Genomic DNA, 23,687 nt, shown 5'->3' on the forward strand with positions numbered 1-23,687 from the left:
GAAAAGATGCTCAAAATCACTAATTATCAGGGAAATGCAAATCAAAACCAGGAGATATCACCTCACACCTGTCAGAATGGCTATCATCAAAAAGACAAGAAATAACAAGTGTTGACAAGTATGTAGAGAAAAGGGAACCTTCATGCATTCTTGGTAGGATTGTAAATTGGCAAACAGTACTTTCCATACTATGGAAAACAGTATAGAGTTTCCTCAAAAAACTGCTATAAGATCCAGCAATTTCAGGGTATTTACCTGAAAATAACAAAAACAGTAATTTTACAAGGTATGTGCAATCCTATGTTCATTGCAGCATTATTTACTATAGCCAAAATATGGAAGCAACCTAAGTGTTCATAGATAGATGAATGGATAAAGAAGATGTGGTATATATATATATATTACTCAGCCATTAAAAGAATGAAATCTTGCCATTTGTGACAACATGGATGCATCTAGAGGGTATTATGCTAGGTGAAATAAGTCAGATAAAGACAAATACTGTATGATCTCACTTATACATGGAATCCAAAAAACAAAACAAATGAACAGCATAACAAAAGGAAAAATGGAAAACAGACTCACAGATACATAGAACAAATGGGTGGTTGCCAGATGGGAGAGGGGTGGAGGAATGGTGAAACAGGTGAATGGAATCAAGAGGTACAAACTTCTAGTAATAAAATAAATAAGTTACGGAGGTGTATTGTATATAGGGAATATTGTCAATGGCACTGTTAATAGCTTCATAAGGGGACAGACGATTACTAGACTTATGGTGGTGATAATTCTGTAATGTATTTAAATGTCAAATCACTATGTTGTATTCCTGAAACTAACAGAGTATTATTGTATGTCAACTACATGTCAATTTTTAAAATAAGGAAAAAAAAAGAGAAAAGTAAACCAAAGATACAAGCAGGTAACTTAAGGAGAAGGACCCCAAATTACTGCACCAATATGAAAAGCTGCTCAGTAATTAAAAATACATATTTTAAGACAAAGATTAATTTAGCAAAGAATAAAAGTCTGGACAATAAGTGTTATAGTATAGTAGGCCCAAGGCACTACTCATGTGAGTATAGATGGCTCTGGCCATTCTGGAGAGCAAAGCTTATTCAAATTGATAATAATTAAACCCTAGGAACAAATGAACCCATTCTTGCATAGGGACCACAGAAAAAAATTTCACAGGCATCTTTAAAGGTATGAACATCTACCACAGAGGATTTTATGTGTATGTATGTGTGTGTGTGTGTGATTTCAGGGAGTTGTAGACAATAACCATGTCTAAAACTGAGGAATGTATAAGTCAAATGTGAAGGATGCTTTTGTAGGGAATGAGATGATGAAATAAATATACACATAGCAACGTGGATTTGTTGTAAAAAAAATACTATGCTTAGAAACATTTAAAATATGTGCACCGTGAAACTGCACTACATATTTTACCAATATGTATATAAAAGACTAGACATTAAATACATTTAAGTGGTTGCCTATAATAGGAGGGGAGGAAAGGGAATGGGAATTGGGAGTGAAATAAAAGATGACAGGAACCCATCCCTGGTGTCTGGTTATGAACATAAGCATACGATTACTTGCACCTATGGTCCAAAAAATAAGAATGCTTAAAATAAACTATAAAAGATAGGAGATTATGATCTATAGAGATGGGAAGCACTCGGCGGGAACTTTTGGCCAGCTTAAAATGAACAGTTACAGAAATCATATGCCAAAATTCTGTAACTGCTGGTAATTTGAAAGTTAAGGTGCACCTTCTACAGAGCATAGCATCTGAGTTGTAAGATTAGGCTAATCAAGAACAATCCTTAACTGCAAAAATATTTTCTTCACTTTTTAAAAGAAATAAAAAATGAAAGCTGTATATGGAATTCAGAAACACAAAACTTATTTATTCCTTTAGTTCGTTGCTTACTGCGTTATTGGAATTTCTATAAAAAATGCTTTCTTTAAGAGAAGGTAAAAGCTGTTTGGATCCAGTGACATTTTAATGCTAAGCAGTGAAAGCTCTTCTAAAGCAGCACATTAAAAATCTGCAACTAGGGAAAGTCAGCTTCTAATTCATGAGCTTTAAGACAGAGGGGAAAAAAACAGCTACATAAAGACATACTTAAGCTTACAGTCCTCAGAGAAAACAATTCTCATTAGTGACTAAATCACTGGGGTTTGGAGTCAAAAGAACTTAGCAACCTAAGGTAATTCAAATGTGAAAACATACTGCTTTGATTGCAATTACTACCTAGGTTTCAATAATTAATCTCTAAGAAATATGCTTTGTGTACTTGCATATGTGGCAGAAAAGAAGCAAGAAGAAATGTCAATGTTTTAGGACACACAAGAAAATATTTAAGCTTTTGTTCCTGACCAAATTTTAACAAACACATGTGAAATTTCAATCTGAGGGTCTGGTCTTGTGCCAGGAGGTGGAGCCTTTCAGCTGTCCTTTGGTGCTCCTGGAACCCTAGACTGGGTGAACTCACATCATCTTGCACATTATAATGAAATGGTTTAAGATTTGAAAATGATAATGGTGACTTTTAATATGTAAAAGCAAGATCAGGAGAAGTAGGGATTTTACACACAATAATACAAATGTCAGGACTTCTCTGGTTTCTTTGTCAAATATTAATATGTGTTTTAATAATTAAAACTGAAAAAATTTGAAGTGATATCTACAGAACTGTAGAACTAACTGCTGGTACTGATTTCCTACAAAGATGATTGCATTTAAAAAATACAGGAGTGAAGAATGTGATTGAATTTCAGGAGATAAATGTTTACTGCCTAGAAAAGATAGGTTTCCTGTAAGGGTTTCCAGTGTTCCCGGGCTTATCTACTGTTTTTTTTTTTCATTTGAGAAGTCAGAAAACAAGTTTTTCTTCCATCTGTGCTTGGCCTACACATAAGAAACCTATAGGAGTCAAGGTGAGCATCATCATTCAAGAAACAGCTCTGCAGCAACTGCTCTTTAAATTCACATTGGAAAGCTACCAAAGTAAAGAAAAAATATTTACTATACTCATTTGTAACCCCTAAGTCTAGGTTTTAATTTTTTTATCCAGAGGGGCAAGTCTTCATATTATTATTACCAGAGCACTGTGTTTTTCATTTCATTATTTTTTTAGAGACTCTATTTTTTGGAGCAGTTTTTGGTTCACAGAAAAAATGAGTGGAAAGTACAGAATTCTCCTATAGCCTTCCCCTCACACATGCAATAGCCTCATGCACCAGGATGGTACATTTGTTACAAGTGATGAACCAACACTAATGCATCATTATTGCCCAGTCCACGGTTTACAAAAGGGTTCACAGTTGGTGTTGTGCATTCTGTGGGTTTTGACAAATGTGTATTGACATGTATACACCCTTAAAATTTAGAGACTAATTTCACTGCCCTAGAATTTGCTAGTGCTTGACCTGTTTATCCCTGCCTTTCCCTAAATCTCTAGAAAGCACCGATCCTTTTACTGTCTGCATAGTTTTGCCTTTTCCAGAATGTCATATAATTGGAACCATATTGTATATATCTTTCTCAGATTGACTTCTTTCATTTAAATATATGCATTTAAGTGTCCTCTATATCTTGTTGTGGCTTGATAGCTTATTTCTCTAAGCACTGAATAAAACTCCATTGTAAGGATGTGCCACAGTTTACTTATCCATTCCTCTATTAAACAATATCTCAGTTGCTTCCAAGTTTTGGGAATTATGAATAAAGCAGAGTTCTGTATAGACTCTGAATTTCATTTTAGTAACTCAATTTTACATGAGTCATTTTAGGAATAACCAGTGAGTAAAAACACTAGTCACCAACCTGAAAACTTAAATCTAGATCCTCTAGGATCAGAGAATTAAATTTCTTTCTTTCCTTCTCTATACCTTATTTATTAAAAAGACTTAATGAAAAGATTTATTTTAATATTATTCTCTATATTCTGCATAAAGTTTTAAAATTTGAATTTAGTTTCTGTTTAGTTTCTGAATTTAGTTTCCTTATTTATAAAAAGATAATTTCTACCTTTGACATTACATGGATTTGACCAAATAAATATAGATTTCTAGTATAATGCCTTGCAGAAGTTGGTTTCAAAACTTTAGCCATACTTAGTAGTATTCACAGATATATTCAAGCCAGTTTGTTCCAAAGTATAATCTTGAAGCAATTGAGTTGATCATATGCATTCCCTACCAATTATTTTTTTAAAACATTTTCTCTTACTTTCCTGTCTTTCTTTTCTCCAGAAAATATTCTTTGTCATACTTTCAATCTCTAAGCACAATCTATAGTGGATGATTGAGTAATTCTATAAAACACAATATCTACTTAGAAAGTGTTACTTAAAATATTACCACAAATTCTGGGTTTGTTGTATTACCTTTCTTCCATGGATCTGTGTTTGAATTTAAAAATTTAGTATACGTATTCATGAAATGGAAATTATAGTGCATCTTTCTTATATCATGAAAAATAATACAATTGATGTTGGAAAAATTCCATTCAAATCAATGTGTGGACAAACCAAACCAAAATATTTGGCTCTGAATGGATTCTATCGAATTGCATGGACTTAATATCACGGAACCTGATCACTGGGCTCCAATAAAGGCAGTTGGAGCTCTCTTACAAAATACAGGTTCAGGGCTTCCCTTCCCTGGTGGCGCAGTGGTTGAGAGTCCGCCTGCCAATGCAGGGGACACGGGTTCGTGCCCCGGTCTGGGAAGATCCCACATGCCACGGCCGCCGAGCGGCTGGGCGCGTGAGCCATGGCCGCTGGGCCTGCGCGTCTGGAGCCTGTGCTCTGCAACAGGAGGGGCCACAACAGTGAGAGGCCCACGTACCGCAAAAAAAAAAAAAAAAAAAAAAAAAAAAAAATACAGGTTCAGAAGATAAATAAAAAAATGAAAATTCTAAATTGTTTTACATTTACTTCCTAAAATTCTTTATCCTTAATATTATTTCTTTCCTAAAATTCTTTAGCCTTAATTTTATTTCTAAGAGTATTTGACATATAACTCTTTATTTATTTCAAATATTGACTACATTACCACAAATATATTACAGTCCCCAAAATTTGCTCTTTGGACCAGTTAATAAATCAGCAGATATAGGAAAAGACTTCTGAAGGAAAAGGAATAACTTCTGGCAGTTTACTTGGATCTTAATTTAATAGTGCATAGAATCTTTGAGATACAATAAGTTAAAAAAAGTACAATGATTATACCAAGAAAAAATAAGGTTTATAAAATGTCGAGAGAGAAATTTAGTCATATATTGAAGAAATACTTGGCATAAAATAATTTTTAAATCTCTGGAGGGATCACAAGTAAGAGTATGTGCGACCGGTACCAAAAAAATGTGCTGAATTACTTCCTTTGCCATGCTGTCACTTCATATTAAGAATAGATACACTGAAAAATCATGGCAAATTTGCAAAGTACTGAAACTCTAACAGAAAGCTTCTGTTTTGACCTTTTTAATAGGCTGTTTGGGCACAGAAATAAAAATATTAGATTCAACTTCCAACTTTACAGTGGGAAAAACACATGCTCAAATTTTGACAAACTTCAGTTTAATGTGTTGTCAACATATATTCATAAAGAAATACATATTTAGGCTTTTAATATATTATTTTTCAATAAATTTATATGTTAAAATACTTATAAAATGTGACATATATTTGATAATTTTATTAGATAAATGTTACAAATATATGTATTTCCCATTTTACTGTTTAAACCAATTTCCATGTAAAATACTTTCATGCATTTTTATGAATTATTAACATTATAGAGAATTAAAGTAGACTTTTATCATGGAAGATCTGATTACTTCCCTGAGATGGTCCAGTATGTTGTAGTGGTTTGGTGGTTTCTCCTCTTCCAGTATAAATACTTGATTTTATTCAATATCTAAATTATTAAGCTGAGTCAAACAGTATACTTTGTTTTAAAAAAAGAAACATGAATAAAGTGCTACTATAGCATCAAACAAGCTGATTAATGCAACATTGATAAGAGATAGAAAAAGTGAGATTCAACATCACATCTCTTTTCACTTCTGTGTATATTGATTCCCAATCAGCATTTATCTAGACTGCAAGATATGGATTCATGCTAATTAGTGTAAGTGAGATTGATAGAGATATCACAATACAACTGACAACATTTTAAAAGGAAGATATTTCTTTCCACAGCCTGAACAACTACTTTCCTCTATCTAACAACCACTTTCATCAGAAGTCTACAGTAGAAAGAAATATGAGAAATACTGAGTAATTAATATTACTGCTTATCCATGTAATATTCATATATAAATGTATACATATAAAATTCAGTATGTTAAAATCGTATAGCATCATCTCTGGAAAAAAAAATCCGAGGTTATCTTTGCATTTCAAACGCCCAGGACTTACCAAATTTGCAATTTTTAACTTTCAGTCACACAGCCCCACCCTTTAACATACTGCAAAATTCAAGCGAGATCATAAGCAGATAGTGATTGTCTAATAAATAATCTACAAAACAGTCTTTATTAATTTTCCCCCTATCTATGTACACACCAATTCTCCCAGGAGGTGAATCTATTTCCTCTCCCCTTGAAAGGGGCTGCTGCTCTAATAAAAACCTAATCCATGTGGTATTGGCTCTGGGATCCAGCAGTAAGCAAAGTTCAGAAAGACAGCAGGAAATTCAGTCAGAAAACTGATATTGGAGACCAAAGAAAAGCAGGCATGTTACATTTTGGTGGAAAAACTGGCAAGGCTGTTGACCACATAACATGTATGATAGAAAATATACCTAATGAATTTGAGAAGTAACTAAACATATTTTAAGGCATAATGCTTATAGCACCAGTTGGTTGACAGGTTACCTATGACAAAGTCCTGTGAAAGAGAGATGAACTAAAGAGAGCCTGTTCAGTTTTCAAGCAGAATTTGGAGAAAATATTTCAAATCCAAGATAGCCAAGTTAGAAAATATAATATTTTCTCATCCTCTACTTCTCCTGACAAAAATTTTCTCAAAGTGAGAAATAGCATTATGATAAATGTTAATCCATAGTATTCCCAGTAAAATGTGGCTTCAGAGTAAAGATAAAACTACAAGTTGAGACTATAAGTTTCTTACTACAATCTTTGAAAGATTTAAATCCCTTGCAGCTAGGCAAAATGGACTCTAAGACCCTTAAGGGGAATTGTCCCATAGCAGCCTTACCTGCCTAAAGTAGAGAGATGTCTGTCTCAAATGGAATTATGAACAAGTCTTGAAGGCATTGAGTGAATCACAATTTTGAAACCAAAAATGTTTTTTGCGGTACGCGGGCCTCTCACTGTTGTGGTCTCTCCTGTTGCGGAGCACAGGCTCCAGACGCGCAGGCTCAGCGGCCATGGCTCACGGGCCCAGCCGCTCTGCAGCATGTGGGATCTTCCCAGACCGGGGCACAAACCTGTGTCCCCTGCATCAGCAGGCGGACTCTCAACCACTGCGCCACGAGGGAAGCCCCAAAAATGTTTTTTAAGAGAACTGTATTAGTGAAAGAATCATCAACCTGCAATAAAAGGGGTAAGGCAGTTTAAAAGAAAAGAGGAATATGGGCATCCTATCTTGCAAAGGCAGTGAGTAGCTGAGAAAGCTATTCAGTTGTAAACATAGGCTATTTTTTATTGAAACATTAGGGTAAGGGTAAACTCAAAGGGCAGAGAGAAGCTTCCAGAAGGTAGTGCTAAAAGCTGTGGAAATCACTCCCAGGGAGAAAAACTAGGGCTTAATGAAGAACATCTCCTGCTCCAGGAGTAAGATTCTCTAACAATATATGTACAATTGGATTTCAAAACTACTGTAGACCAGTGATTGCTATGTATTTTATTCCCTACTTTTTGGAAGTTTCTATGATTTTTTTTTTCTGTTCTTGCCTTGTCATTATATTTCAGGCTGTAGGATAAGAGGAAAGATAATTTTTATTTTTGTACATATATATTTAGATTTAGAGAAACCTGAGGTAACTTACCTTTTTAATTCTGGGACAAGAAGAGCTGAACTGAGAAGCTACAACTGAGAGACTGACCCTAAAAAATATCCCCTCTCATCTGGACTGGACTTACATGATGTAATCCTGGGCTTCATGCTAATGCTGGTCTTGGGAAGATTTTGCATGAGGAGCATGTGTATTTCACTATTTATAGTCAGTACACTGCAGTCACCAGTTGAATACAGCTGAGGGAACAGCCACTATCACCATGGAGAACAGAACTTCCCAACCAAACAATACATGAATTTTTGTTCCACAGAATTATATGAATAAATCTTTGTTGTTGTAAACTACAAAGTATTAGAGCTATTCTTATGCAGGAATGAATGACTGAAACAGAAAAGGCATCATTGATCTCTTGTAGCATAGGTTATAATATAGATAACCAGGAAGAGTTCTGTAATGGTTAAATATTATAGATACATTCTAATCACTGTTACAAATATGAGAGTAAATTAAAAGTGGAAATTTTTTTATTCAAACATATAATGATATGCATTATGTAGAAGTTGGTAAAATTTATATTTTACCTCAGATTTTGGATCAAATTAGAATAATGTATTGAGCCTGAAGAAGAATTTTTTATAGCACATTTTTTATCTTTTTACTTTCATAAAGATGTATGAAAGATGTATCTTTCAGGTCATCTGGTATTCTTGTTGCAGATAAAGATCATGGCCATGAAACAATGATAAAGAATGAATAAGGAATAAAAGGCAGAATTCCTTGTTAATTTTAGATTTGGATTATTTTAATCATCTGCTTATTTAATCAAATTTTAATCACATTTTATTAGTAGGTCTCACAATGCTGTTCATCTAGGTGCATTCCTCTTTTTTTTTTTTTTTTTTTTTTTTTTTTTTTTTGCGGTACGCGGGCCTCTCACTGTTGTGGCCTCTCCCGTTGCAGAGCACAGGCTCCGGACGTGCATGCTCAGCGGCCATGGCTCACGGGCCCAGCCACTCCGCGGCATGCGGGATCTTCCCAGACCGGGGCACGAACCCGTGTCCCCTGCATCGGCAGGCGGACTCTCAACCACTGCACCACCAGGGAAGCCCCATTCCTCTTTTATTTGCTGAAATGTATATGATACGTGAACATTACTTGTCACATGGAGAGGCCCTTAATGGTTGTTATCAGTCTATCATAAACATCTCACGAGCTCAGTGAGAAAGTAATACTGCTACAAAGCTCATAATTTAATTCATGAAACTGAGAAAAATGCATTTTAACATTAGTCCCTTTGTATTAGTCATATTTATCATTTCTCTGAGAAACAGTTAAGATAAGCGAAAATGTTTATTTTGTGTGACTCAGAAGAATGAGTAGAATTGCAGTTTATATGGGTAGCAATTCTTGGACCAAGCACTTGCTCACTTGTAGGGATAATTGCTGAGATCATAGGAACATATTATGATGATAACCTGATAGTTTTTATTCTATAGTGTTACTTATGAAAATCACTACATTAATATTTTTAAATGGTTACAAAACAGATTTTAAGTGAACAATGATAAAAATACAGTTGACCCTTGAACAACATGGGTTTGAACTGCACAGGTCTGCTTGGGTTTTTTTTCCAATAAATGCCTTCTACAGAACTGCACCATCTGCAGCTGGTCGAATCTGAGGATGAAGAACCTCCAATAGGGAAGGCCAGCTGTAAAGCTATATGCAGATTTTCAACTGCAGGAAGGGTTGGCACCCCAATCCCCTGCCTCACGTTGTTTAAGGGTCAACCGTATGGAAAAATTTAAAGTACTTAAAATGTTTACCATATCATTAGGTCTATTTCTGTTGAAAGTGACAGAAAACTAATTTGAATTGATTTATACCAAAAAAGGATTGCAAAGCAGTCAAAAAGCCTTTGAGGGTAGTTTTGAATAGACATGGATTCAAATTCTGTCATCAAGACTTGATTTCTCTCTACATCATGGTTCTGCCTTCCTCTTTGCTGCCTTCACACTCATGTTCTACAAGATACTGATAAAAAATCTGTACAATGAAACACTAAGTGTACTTGGAATGCTCTTTAGACTCACTTAAAGGAGGTTTTAAAAGCAACTCTTGGGCTTCCCTAGTGGCGCAGTGGTTGAGAGTCCGCCTGCCGATGCAGGGGACGCGGGTTCGCGCCCTGGTCCGGGAGGATCCCACATGCTGCGGAGCGGCTGGGCCCTTGAGCCATGGCCGCTGAGCCTGCGCGTCCGGAGCCTGCGCGTCCGGAGCCTGTACTCCGCAACGGGAGAGGCCACAACAGTGAGAGGCCCGCGTAAAAAAAGCAACCCTTACCCAAACCCAGCTCCCCAGATTCAGTCTTAATTGGTATGCAGTAGAACCCCCATATACATATTTTTAAAGGCTCCTCAAGTGTTTGTTAACACAGAGAGCACTTTCCTCCCTTAACAGAGAAACAAAATTATTGGGTGCAGGTCTCACGAGCCCCTTTTGAATCAGTACCCCATCCTGGAACCGATCTTGTTAGGTCACACTGAAGTCTTTAGGCCAAACAGAGATGGTCAGTCAGAGCCTACCAATTAGCTAGTGACTGGGGCAACTCCATCCAAACCACATGTGGATACACTGTTATGGAGTGTGTTACTTAAGAAAAATTAGGGTAATATTTTTCTAGAAAGATGACAGAATTCCTGATAGCAAAAGTAACAGATATTGCCAAACACTGAATTGAATATGTAGTGTTTTTTTTTGTTTGTTTGCTTGTTTTGCTGAATACTAAATCATGATGTCAGTCCACTATTCAATTCAGCAATAAATAATTCCTGTTAGTAAAAGTCTCTTTCCTATAGATTTTCCAGATTATATAAATATTTCTTAAACCCACATCTATTCATAAAATTGGACTAGGTTCCAAAATGGATAAAAAAATATGTATGCCGTTATCCATTCTTTAAAAATGTTTACTCATTTTGGAAGGAGTTTATACAGCATCCCGACTATTACAGAATTAAAAGATTCCATAATGTAAAGTATGAAATTAAACTTATTTCCAGAACTGTATGATACTCAAATTCTATGGTGATCAAGAATCACAGATATCAGTGTTGGATAGTATTGTCTTGGAAGGTATACAAGAAACATGAAGAAATAGATTGGCCTAAAGGGAAATAGAATTTACATATTACAGAAAATATATTTAACAAAATCTGTGTCCTAGGATTTAGTGGGAGGCTAGGATGAGGAGAGAGTAAACAGGGAACGTTTCTTTTCAAGATTTTCACTCTAAATACCTATTTGCCCTTGGGCAAAGCACCTAGCTTATGGTTGGCATCCTTTCCTCTAAAATGTGAGGACTGGCTTACAAAAATTTTAAGCTATAACATATTCAGCTTTTTAAAAAAAATAGACTATTTTTAGAGTAGTTTTAGGTTCATAGCAAGATTGAACAAAAAGTATAGAGATTTCCCATATACCCCCTGCCACTGCACAGGCTATGTAATATAGTCATGAGAAACCACTAGGCAAACCCAAATCAAGGAAAAGTCTACAATATAATTGAGCAGGGTGAATGAAAAATATGAAGGTTATAAAAGACAGGAAAGACTGAGCAACAGCCTAAGGAGGAGGCTATGCCTCCTCTACTAACAATATCTGGCAGCAGAGTAGTATATTTGTTAAAATCAATGAACCTACTTGGACACATCATTATCTAAAGTTTAAATGAAAGATCAGTGCTTGTGTTGTACATTCTATAGTTTTAGACAAATATGTAATGAAATGTATCTACCATTTTAGTATCATACAGAATAGTTTTACTGCTCTAAAATTCTCTGCGATCCACCTATTCATTCCTTTCGCCCCCAGCCCCTGACAACCACTGATCTTTTTACTTTCTCTTTGTCATTTTGCTTTTCCACGATGTCAGATAGTTGGAATTATACAGTACATAGCCTTTTCAGATTGGCTTCTTTTACTTAGTAATATGCATTTCAAGTTCTATATCTTTTCCTGGCTTCCTTCCTTTCTTTTTAGCTCTGAATAACTCTTCTTGGTCTGGACGTACCGCAGTTTATCCATTCTTGCTGAAGGACATTTTGATTGATTAAAAGTTTTGGCAATTTTGAATAAAGCTTCTAAAATGTCCATGTGCAGGTTTTCAAGTGGACATCAGTTTTCAACTCATTTGGGTAAATACTAAGGAGTATGATTCAGTTTCTTAAGAAACAGCCAAATTGTCTTCTAAAGAGGCACTGCATTTTGCATTCCTACCAGCAGTGAATCTGGCGTAGTCAGTGTTTTAGATATTGGCCATTCCAGTAGGTGTGTAGGGGTATCTCATTCTTGTCTTAATTTGAAATTCTCTAATGACATGTGATGTAAAGCATATTTTCACATGTTTACTTGCCAACCGTATATCTTTTTTAATGAGGTGTCTGTATAGATCTTTTGCCCATTTTTAAATAGGGATTTTCATTTTCTTATTGTAGAGTTTTAAGAATTCTTTGTTTATTTTGGATAACGATCTATTACACATGTCTTTTGCAAATATTTTCTCACAGTTTGTGGCTTGTCTTGTCATCCTCTCGACAGTATTTTTCAAGAGTAGAAGTTTTTAATTTTAATGAAATCCAGCTTATCAAATATTTTTTCATAGATCATGAATTTAGTGTTGTATCTAAAAAGTCATCTTTATTCACAAGGTCATTTAAGTTTTCTCCTACATTTTCTTCTAGTTTTATAGTTTTACATTTTACAATTAGGTCTGCTATCTATTTTGTGTTAATTTTGTCAAGTGTGTAATGTCTGTGCCTAGATTCATTCATTTTTCTCTTGGATGTCCAGTTTGTTGAAAGGATTCTCTTTTATCCATTGTATTGCCTTTGCTCCCTTGTCCAAGATTAGCTGACAATATTTTCGTGGGTTGCTTCTTTTTTAGGCTAGTATTTATTTTATGTAAATGTTAAAATACATGAAAAAAATATGGTTCTTATATTCAAGGTAAAAAGCAATTTTCTTCTAGGAATTGGAGTTGTAGCAAGTGAACAAATAGAAAATTCTTGTTAATTGAATGTAAATCTAATACATTTAAATTTTCTTAAGAAATCACTTCAGTATATGTAGACACCCTTAGAGATTACGAATGTAGAAGAATGTCAGGGGGGAAAAACCCTATCAATTTCTTTTCCATTTTTACATCATGGTTATGATACCATTATCAATAATAGACAAGTTACTATGTCACCATACTATCAAAGAAGAAAAGCATTTAATCACTTCACTGAGATTCTTATACCTGCTTAATCACTATGCTATTCTATCACATTTTAAGCATGTATGAGCATATACTAAGAGCAATACAGCAAAATCAAACATTCACAATATGTCAAACATTTTGCAAAGAAAGTGAAAAGCAAGACACTCGTTTACTTCTTTAGAAATGCTAATTAATGATGAACAGTGCTACAGAAGGAGTTACCTAAGAGCAAACCCACTCACATCAACAGCTTTGTGGGTTAGGAAAATGGCATTGTTCCAAAAAATCTTTTATATGAGCATTAAAAGAATACGCAGCAAATAACAGTCTTAATTGGAAATATCAAAAAGAAACTCTGAAACCCAGAGGATGGAAACAAAGCAAGAGACTGGAAATGATAAAAAAGAAACACAGTCACTTCAAAAATAAATTCCCTTAGGAAAAAGGTTGAAATTACAGTGTTGCTGATAGAGAAATCTCAATGGATAGTTTCTAATTTACATCCGAAAATAATATTTTCTGATCACAGATGTCTAAAATTTTAACAATAACTTAAAAGTTCAAAATCATGGCAATAAAAGCAAAAAAGCAAATATTAAATGGTGCTGATTTGTTTTCAGATTTATAAGACAAAGTGTGGCTAAGAAAACTTTATTTTTGCATGAAAGAATTAAATGACCAATTAAATTAAATTATGGAAGAGTGAAAGTATGCATGGGTGTTATTTAGGAGTACACCCTCAGATTTGGAACTATTTACAGCTCTATTGCTATTTTTTTTATTTTTTTTTAATATTTAGGAGATATACAGCTTCTGAGCAGCCACTTCTGTATATTCCAACCTGCTATTACTTAAAAGAATGCTATGTGCTGTCACTGAAGTACAGATAAACAAGCCAGTATTATTTATTGAGAAAACAATTATTATTGATGGATTTGAAAATCTTGGAAATCTTTCATCCCAGTTCAGCTGTCTCAATTCATCATTTCAGGAAACTGAAAATTAGAAAGATGAATTGACTTGCCTAAGTTTGTGTTAGAAAGCTAGTGAAGTCACAACTTCATCTTAAATATATTATAGATGATTCCATTTTATCATCTAATTTTTGTTACAAATATTACTTTGTGAGATTCTTGTTGAAAATATGAACACTTGTTTTTTTCCTGGAAGCAATGCTGGGCACGACGATATGCTCTATGACCAGATTACCCAAAGCTTGTATGAGCTATAATATGCTTGTTCACGGCTGAAGTCTCGGTCCTTATGGTCAAAGTCCCTTCTGTACAGAAAGGAAAAGGCATATATTTTCCCTTTTCTATTTTCTTAGGATCTGTATTCTGTATTTGGATTAGCAGGACTCCTTTATTTTACATATTTCCCCTTAAGCACAATGGTAGAGAAGTATGGATTCCTTTCCCCCTTTTGGCCATACTTCCTCTCATATTTTTATTTCCCCCTCTCTAGACTGTCGGGGACTTCATGGGCTTTCTTTAAGCTCTTGTTTTAATTATTTTTATTTCCACCAATTATACTGAGATTGACTTTTAAAGACAGTCAGCTAAGTTGATAGAGAAATGAACTTAATGCTCTGTCTCCACGTTATCCCAATACATTCCAGGATATGTATTGAATTAAAATATGAGTATAATGACAAAGGAACTCTTTCTATACCTGTAACAAAAATGTATAACAAATAGAAAGATTCTGGCTTTTTAAATTGCAGAATTATTTTCAATGGACAGGTTTATCATAAACCACCTAAAAAATACTGGCCATTCCTTTAGTTCCATATTGCTTGGCCCTTAGCATCTCAACCTGAGGTCCTGGTTAAGATGAACAACATCACAGATGGACTTCAAGACTCTTTCATTGTGCTGGGATAGTGGTTTCTTTGCAGGGGAGCTGGACTGCCCCACTAAGACTCTTCAAAAGTAGTAAATGAACTGGTCTGTTCACCTGAAGCCACAGACTGTTTCCAGCTGATAAGTTTTATTGCTCTCTTTTAGTCAATGCAAAAGCCCTGAAGGGGAATTGCTGTAGTCTCTTTCTTTTAGACCCTAAGCCTGCTCTGCAAAGCTCTGAGAAGACTAAACAAATTAAAAGACTTGTGGAGTGATTTTAAAGTGAAAGCAAAATGGTTTAGGGTAACATAAATAATGCATTATGTAACCAGGAAAAAAAAAATGATGGACTCAATCAAGCTCTATGAAAAAGACAAAAGTATTCCCTCAGGAGCAATCAACCTGAGCTAAATATAAGAAACAATAGATGAAAATCGTTATAGCTCTAAAATTTTGTAATAACATTGTTATTTTTCATAAATAAAACTGAAAATATCATACCTATTTTTGTTCAGTCGAAATGAACAGTCCTTTTCAACTTGCAGTGCAGAAGTTGATCATTTTGTACTAGAAATGATGTTACTGCAACATGGCATTCCAAGTCATCTGCAATTATATGAATTATTCCAGTGGCATTTAAGATAGAAACAGCTATTTGTAAGACTGATGAATAATAAATAGTTGTTTCCTTATTACTTTAAATTATGAGTTTTTAAATATTCTGAACTATGTTTATCAAATAAAGGAGAGAAATCAAGGTTATATCAACATTTAAAACCCACCTAAACAGACTATGAGATTCTAAATATAAAACTATTTCAGTTTCTCTAGTTAACTCTCAGAATAAATATCACAAAGTATATTTTTTCAAATACAGCATTTTACTATGCTCTTGATTTTTAGAAATCTGAAGCAAGGATGACAGTAATAGTAGCCTATTTCCCCATACATTATATAAAAGGTGTCCAATTTGGCGATTCCCTTTTCTCTCCAAGACATCTCATCATACAAAAAGTAATAAGTAAGTCTCCACAAAATTAACTGAGTGGTATGTAGATACACTCTAGAAAGAAGTGGAATTTGAAGGCCTGGGAAGACATTATCTGAGTTCTTACAGGGAACAAAGAAGGGAAATATAAAAAGGAACAAGTGTTGACCTTGTGGAGTAATTGATGGGAGAAGAAAACTGTAAGAATGTAACAAAGAAAGAATGCAACCAAATTGTTCTTTATCTCTGAATGGAGAGGGTAATGAATGAGAGCACAGATATAAACAACAGCTGAAGAGCTGGCTAAAACCAAAGCATATTGGAGCTTGAGTATCAAAAAGGCTGTAATGAGAAACAGACGTTTTATTTAAGTAATTGTTTCCATGGGAAGCAACAGCCTTCACAAGAATGCTGCAGCCTGAGGATGGAGCTAGAATGATTCTCAAGTTTCATGAATCACTTGCATTTTTTATCTCTGTCAAATAAAACATATTAATATATATGTCTTTTATTGGGGATAATAGTTTGAAAATGACTAATATGCTTTTATTTCTTGCCTTTTTAAGCATAGAATGTATACACTGATTTGCTAAAGATATTTATATGACTGCAAGGAAATTAGGAGTGGCGTCAACAGGAAATAGAAGGTAAGTCTAAGATAATAACACTTTCTGGTATGTAAAGCGGGATTACAGAACAAGATATCAGCATTTAGAACCAGGTACTTTGTAGAGAGATCATTTTTTCATCTTTCAGATTGTTTTCTTCTCCATTTAAGTAAATAAAGGTTCAAAACAGGAGAGCTCAGTTCATAGTGTTCTTGCATATAGAGAACAATCTCTTATATCTATGACAGTTCATCTGCTAATGTTCCAGGCAAGAAGGGCTAGGAGAACAGGTAGCTTTAAGGTGGCTAAAACACAGCATCCCAGAGGACAGAAATCATGTGCCTAAAAACTTTCCACATTGCTTCTTCCAAACACATGGGTACATTCTTAAATGAAGAAGTAGGAGTCATGAAAGGCTGAGAGACTGATAATTTTATCCAAGAGGAACAGAAATTCATGTGTGAAGGATTGAATAAGACTGAATTTTAAACCAGATTTTGCCTGTATGTTGGAATTTGTGTATTGTTCTTGAAAAAGCTCCAGGTAGCTCAGCAACAGTTACAATTTCTATATATACAAGTTGTAGTATGAGTTAAAATTTGTGACTCTGCTATATGTGCATATGGTTTCTAAGATATGTGTGTAGACTGCATTAACTGAGTAAAATAGATGTTCCCAGATTTAACACATAGAAAAGAAATAAGTTGTAGATCTTTACATCAGCAATGGGAAGGATAGACATTACAACCTAAAAAGAGAATCCTCAGCACAGGGAACTTTACTCAATGCTCTGTGGTGACCTAAATGGGAAGGAAATCTTAAAAAGAGTGGATATATGTATATGTAAAACTGATTCACTTTTCTGTACAGCAGAAACTAACACAACATTGTAAAGCAACTATACACCAATAAAAATAAATAAATAAAATAAAAAGAGAATCCTCAAATGTTAAGTGATGTAAGTGGTTATAATACCGTAAATTTTCTTGGGCTGTAAATCATAAATTATACGTCTTTTAGCATTTTTCAAGATTTTCATTTACATTATTTTCAAATACATTTTTCTTCTCTTACATTTCTTTCACATTTTTACCATGATCTGATATTCTCTTGTCTACTGCTAAACTATATTTAATATTTGTTTTGCAATATATGCCATATCCTCAGGTGTTTTGCACAGCTTTTAAGCTGTTAGCTGTGTTTCCCAAAAATGTCTTGATAAAAAGATTCCTTGGTGAACCCCAGATGTAATGAATTATACCAACAGGGAAAGGGGCCGGATATCTGTTTTATTATTTCATAGTTATTATTATTAATAATAATAGTAGTAGTATTGTAAATAAATACCCTTTGTGATTCTTGTCATTAGATAAATCTTGCGACATTCTCAACTAAAAGAAAAATGCAAGAGAAATACATCAATTAATTTCTTCCTAAACATCCCTCACGTGCTGATCAATTCAGCACTTTTAACGTGAAAGCTTTTAAAATGATTCTTAATTTTTCTGGATAAAGAGAGGAGTGAGGTTAGCTGCCTATATTCCTTAAGGCCCTCCCATGGATTGCATGTGACTGGCGATGCTTGCTGGGGTAGTTATGGGGTTTGGATTAAGCTTGATGGCTTGGGATCCATACTGATGTCAGTTTAGAGGTGGAAAATTGTTAAGAGTCAGCTGTTGAGGAAAATTCCAAAGTGCCTTGAAAAGAATCAAGTATCTTCCTAGCAGAGCCAGTCTGTGTCTTACCCTTTCTTGATGTTCTGGTCCCTTGCCCTTTCACGAGAAATATGTGTGATGTCTGTAAGCACTGGTTCATCCTTCTTCATTTGGGCTTATCCATTGATCTTATAAACATCATTAATAAGCTGAGGGAGCTGAGATGTACTTCAGAGCATTATTATATAATACATAAATCTACCCTGGACTTGGTTATGTAATGTCTTTTGGAATACAGGCACTGAGACGCGGAGGTGAAGTCATCTTACAAAAGGACCTCGTTGCATCTGTAACTAAACTACTTTAGATGGAAGCAATGGTTTATATTTTATTCTGAAATTCACTTTCAGGAAAATTATCCATTACCAGGCCTCCAGTAAACTTCTCAACACTTTTTAACTTTACTACATAAACTTTTTGTTTTTAGTCAGTGTTCTAAGCATTGACTATGCCATTTAAGTTAATGATGATTGAATAAAATCATTAACACTTTGCCCTGGCTTATATGGACTAAATTTTCTTCTCTGACGACGCCCACTCCTGGAAGAACGGAGAAGCAACAGTGGTAGTACAGAAGAGTGTGCAGCTCTATGCTGTTTATAGACTGTTACCCTGTCTAAGGGAGACTATAAATTCCTTTGTTATATGCAAGCCTTATAAAATGTAAAATTATGTTTCTACTACTTAAGAAATTTAAACTTGTAGAAAAAGTTTAGAAGTCAGAATATCCTGTTATGGAGTTTATATTTAAATTGGGAGCTGAGGGAGAAATGTTCTTCAATATCATAGATCATTTTATATGTTTTGTGATTATGTTGTCTACTCTTTATATATAATATAAACAAGACAATACTGAATCATTCACTAAATAGTATAACTAACACTTGATATAATGCTTACTATGAATGGAAGGCATTCTCTCTATATTCCTTAACATTACAGTTTCACAAGAAAGTTGTGTCACTCTTATCACTGTCTCAACACCTCTGTGATGTCTAGTCTATAACATCACCAAAAACATCAAATTGCAAACTGGGAAATCTACCAGACTTCCACTGTCTTCTTCACTGTACCATCTAAAGATGCTTTGAGCCCACTGTCTAAAAATCTTGACTGGCTGCCCTGTGAACTCAGAAATTGGGTTTACAGTCCTCTCCAATCACTGATCTTGGCTTTTCTTTTTATTTTCCTAGTAATCGCCTTCATTAAACGTCTGATTGTTTGCAATGTCCAGAAAATATCCTCTACTACAAAGATTCATCAGATGGTTCAAGTAGTCCTTCACAATAGAAACCTAAAAAGACTACATCAATATGCTTTCCTAAGGAGATCCAAGGTGGCAATTTTCCTTGTCAGATCTATGATGAGAAAAGCCCTCCCTTTAAGCTGAGCAACCCTATCAATCTATTCATGGATCACACAATGATTGTAATGTTAGTAATGCTTTGACTATCAAGTTCCATCCATTTGTTAAGACATATTTTTGTAAATAATATGTATTCATCAGTTTTAGAACAGTAAATAAAAATTACAGTTTTAAATTATTTGTAAAAAGAGAAGCGTCTTTTCAATGTTCACAGTAACAGTGCTTCTTGTTTTAAGTAAAAAAAAAAAGAATCAAAGTGTATCTCATGTCTAGTAACCTCCCTTGGGTAAAGAAAAATATTTACTGTTATATAACAAATTCTGATATTAAAAAAAAAACTACCTTTCAGGTCTTAATTTGATGTAAATATCCCAGAAATTGATTCCTCACAAAAACTAATAATTGTATGAACATACTTTTGGAAGGATACGCCAAGGTTTACCCCTTTAACGTATCTTCATATTGTTTATTCAGATGTGAAGCATTACTTGTCCAACTAATGATGTATAAAACCTGAGAAGCCTCAGTGTATGCTCTGGGCTAATTTTTAGACAAACATAGCTCTCAACTGTTAACTCTTTTCCCCTGACTTATTCTGTATATGATTATCTTAATCCCTACCCTCATTCTTTCTAGTAACCAAAACTAATCTTGTATCACAGGGAGATCAACTTGGTGCTTTGTGTCCACCTAGAGGGGTGGGATAGGGAGGGTGGGAGGGAGACGCAAGAGGGAGGAGATATGGGGATGTATCTATATGTATAGCTGATTCACTTTGTTATACAGCAGAAACTAACACACCATTGTAAAGCAATTATACTCCACTAAAGAAGTTAAAAAAAAATCTTTTGTTTAGGGACATAGTAAAAAAGCAAAACAAAACAAAAAAAAACTAACCTTTCTTTTTTCTCCCCAAACTGGAAATAATTTATTGGATGTCCTTCAAAAAATTTCTATACCTGGATAATCATATGGACTTAGAGGTTGAAGTTTCTGATCTGGAGGTATATATATATTTTTTTCATCTCAGAAGAGTTTTGAGTTGCTACAGAGATTGTCTACGTTCTGTGAATGTGATTAACTAATAAACTAATGGAACAGGAGTGATTATGTCAGAACACCTTAGTCCTATCTCAAGCTTTTTCCTGATCAAACAATATAGCCTCTGTGTATCTCCAATACTATAGCGACATAAGCAACCCTATATAGTACTGTATTTTCCAAATATTAGAAAAAACGTTAGGGTGATTTTAATTCAGTAACTTCTGGATATATGTTGATGTTTAAAATTCATTTCTATGCTCATACTTAATAATTGGTTAGATCCTGTGATAGTAAATCTTTCCATAGGAGAGTGACAAAGGATGAAGGTAGCAGGTGTGAGCTTCTTTCAATTTGGATTTGATTGCTACTGAAGCTACTTAAGAATCAAGAAACTGAATTTTATATCTGTGTGCCTTCTGTTTATAATGAAGCAAATTATTCTAAAAATAATTGAGCTGACATTTCTGTGGTAATACCATCAAACCTGATTGTCATAATCTTTGAAAAGAGAAGGTTGAAGTTTAAATGATTATTTCTTACTTATAGTACAATAATTTAGCAGAGACTGGAAATTACTTTGTAGGATTAGAATAGATGTTAATCAAATCCAAACAAGTTGTGAGAAAATAATTGGAGTTTAGGGTGCAGGTTTAATTAAGGGGTGCTTAAGAACTTGCATAACCCATTTATTTATGTAGAAAATACACATAATAACCTTTAAGGAAGTTTTGATAGCAAATGTTTGACATTCAGAAAAAATTGTGGGTACTCCAGACACACTCAACAATCACATAACAAAAACAAAGGTACTATATTTATGTCTTTTCAAAGGTGGAACATAATAGGAGGTAATGTATACCTGAAGCTAATGATGCAAGTTAAATATGTACAAAAGCATAGATTGAAAAGCAAGGTGTGGTCAGTAGACAACTTGGTTGTGAATAATAGCTGGTGCTTATTTAAAAGACAGATTTGAGTTTCATCAAAATACTTATGATTGGAGTCTAGGATATGGATCTAATTTTTCCAGGGCCCCAGATGGTTCCTATGAACACTAAAAATTGAGAATCACAGATGAAAGAGGTAGCAAACATTTGAAGTTATCCCTCTATGAGTCCAAGTTATGTCTGTTATATAGTAGGTATTCAAACTTTGGTCAATTTCTTATTCAAAAGTAAAATGGAAACTTAACAATATGGATTTTTGTATATCTTACAGGGATTTTTGAAGAACAAAGAGAATATTCATATAAAATTTTTACCTGACATACAATAGTATTTGTTGTTTCAACTTTTTTTTTTTTTTAAAGATCGCAGACGGGATACAATAAACATTTTTGAACAAGAAAAATATTTGTGGTATGAGTAACTTCTTCAAAAATCTAGTGTTTGGTGTCATTGTTACTATAATCTTGGATGTTTAGTTGGTAAAAAACAATTTGATGTTTTCTAATATCTTTACAACATCTTTCAACTGTCACCATTCCAATAACACCTTAATGATTTTGATTCATTAGTAAATGATGAACCCAGAAATTAGAAATAATTATCCCATATACGTCCCCAAATAATAAATTATTTATTGACTTGATCATTTTACTGGCCTTTTCCCTGACATGTAAGAACTAGGTCAGAACATTTTAACTCTTAGAATGAGAAATTATTCTCTGGAGCAGGTTTTTTTTTTTTTCCCCCAAATTCTGTGCATGTTATTTCCAAAAGCAAATGTAGATATGACAGTAACAATAAACAAAAAGCAAGCACCATATATTTGAATGAACTATCATTTAGTGCATACAGATAAATCATTAAAATACAAGTCAAGGAGCAAAACTGGACTGACATCCTACACAGCAGTCAGAGTATAAGTGGACAAATTCATATTTTAGATATTATTCGTGCAAACATTAAAGAATAATACATTTAAGGCATTCTAAAAATTTGCCTTTATATTTATTAAGAGCTAACTGATAGTAGAATACATTAAACAATAGGGAAAAGCATGAAATAATTCTAATAGAAATTATCATTTATTGTTATAGCAATGCTTCCTTTACTTTTAAACCTTTGGTTGTGATATGTGTACATATGCATTTTTTAAATGTATTCATTTAATAACACATCCTTTCAGTCACTTTCCAAGTGCTTTAAAAATATTAACTCATTTGGTCCTCATTAAAGTACTTAAATAATAAGAATAATCCCAAATCCTCTGATCAGTGGTATAAATTGTGATTTGTTATTTCGGTTAAGGAAATTACCCATTAGATATGAAACTTGCCTCCTCAACAAAATAAACAGTGATATTAATCTCTGTCCTTCAGGAATAATGTTATCACTATTACTTACCACACCCTTTATTTTACCATTACTAATATGAGTATATTGATTTCATCACAGATGCAAGCCAATTTTGAACAATAATAATAATTTTTCATGGGGGCATTGGTGTGTCTTCTATGACAACATAAAGGTATTAATAATTTGATTCTTACTTTCAGCCAGACATACACCCAGACACACACACACACCCAGACACACACACACACACACACACACTCACACACACACATATTTTCACTTATATCTTAAAACAAACCAATAAACTCTATATTTTTTTTATAGACAAGAAACTAAGGTTTAGAGAAGATATTAACTAACATCTCCAAAGTCACACATATTAAGTACTTCTAAGTCAAGAATTATTGATTTAAATCCTATTTTTCATCCATTATAACACATTTGACATTTCAATATATTGGAAAAAGACTTAGAATTTTAATTTAATTAGTAATGTATAAAGAAGGAGAAAAAATGAATAAGCCCAAATATTTGAAAATTAAGAAACACAGCTCTAAATAATGC

Source organism: Phocoena sinus, chromosome 18, assembly GCF_008692025.1.
Source record: "Phocoena sinus isolate mPhoSin1 chromosome 18, mPhoSin1.pri, whole genome shotgun sequence".
Taxonomy (NCBI): Eukaryota; Metazoa; Chordata; class Mammalia; order Artiodactyla; family Phocoenidae; genus Phocoena; species Phocoena sinus.